Here is a 1,060-nt window from a genome sequence, read left to right as displayed (position 1 = left end):
CATTATATCATAAGCATATTTCATGTCATTGCAGTTTTTCTAATCGCTATTTTCCTGTGTAAGTTTTAGCAACAGGATTTGCCACGTTTTTAAAAATGATATCCTATTAGAACCCTGAGCAGCTCCGATATCCAGCTATTATAAATCACTCTGAAATGACACCTTTGTACCTTATAACCTTTTCTGTATTTAGAGCAAATAAGGTACATTAGAATATATTTTAGATTCATCCCCCCAAAATTGAGTAAGTCAAGTGTATTTGAAATTCTCAATGTACGTTAGTAAATTTCTTTTTCTTTTCTTTTCTTTTTTTTAACACCTACAGCACCTGGTCTTCCTAGGTGGTCTCCCATCCAAGTACTAACCAGGCCCGACCCTGCTTAACTTCTGAGATGAGAGGGGATCAGGCTTGTTCAGGGCAGCATAGCCATAGACAGTAAATTTCTTAAACATGTGTAGTACTAATTCAACTTAGGCTTAGTGTCAAAATAGAAGCCTCCAGCCCTCCCACTCCCCAGCCCCAGAGGGCTGCCTTTTGGTATTCTTGGAAGAAACAGAAAGGACCCCATATCTGACCCAGTGAGGCAATTCTTTGCTTTTCTTTTTATATTATGACACAAATTCATACATACTACAGACAAATCGGGGCCTCAAACCATTGTAATATCAATAGTCGACATTTATTGAGGGCTTCCTAAGTGCCAGGCACTCTTCCAACAGCTTTACCTGTATTAAATAATTTAATTCTCACAATATTAAGAGGTAGACATCTGGTGGTCTCCATTTATAGATGGAGATACTGAGGCATAGAGGCATAAGTAACTTGCCCAAGGTCACTTGGTTTGTAAGTGGTAGAGACACTGTCTGAACTCAGGCAGTCTAATGCCAGAAGCTATTCTCTTGGTGCTCCCACTGTGGCTGTGTGAGATGAAAACTGTTAATAAAACAGTGGCCTCATTGCTGTTGATTATCTCCCAATATCAGCATAATAAAGGGCACACGCATGTCATATTTTATGTGTTCCTTTTTTTTTAAGTTTCCATTATAGAAAAACGTGTCT

The 1,060-nt window shown here is 38.6% G+C and overlaps 1 pseudogene; it reads right to left on the bottom strand.

Annotated features, from left to right (window-relative positions):
* Positions 1–316: 316 nt before the first annotated feature.
* On the bottom strand, positions 317–435 carry LOC111741683 (annotated as a pseudogene).
* Between the last annotated feature and the right edge of the window lie 625 nt (positions 436–1,060).

This window comes from Pteropus vampyrus, unplaced genomic scaffold, assembly GCF_000151845.1.
Source record: "Pteropus vampyrus isolate Shadow unplaced genomic scaffold, Pvam_2.0 Scaffold81, whole genome shotgun sequence".
Lineage (NCBI taxonomy): Eukaryota > Metazoa > Chordata > Mammalia > Chiroptera > Pteropodidae > Pteropus > Pteropus vampyrus.
The sequence above is the reverse complement of the archived record's forward strand: the minus strand, read 5'-3'. Positions and strand labels throughout refer to the sequence as shown.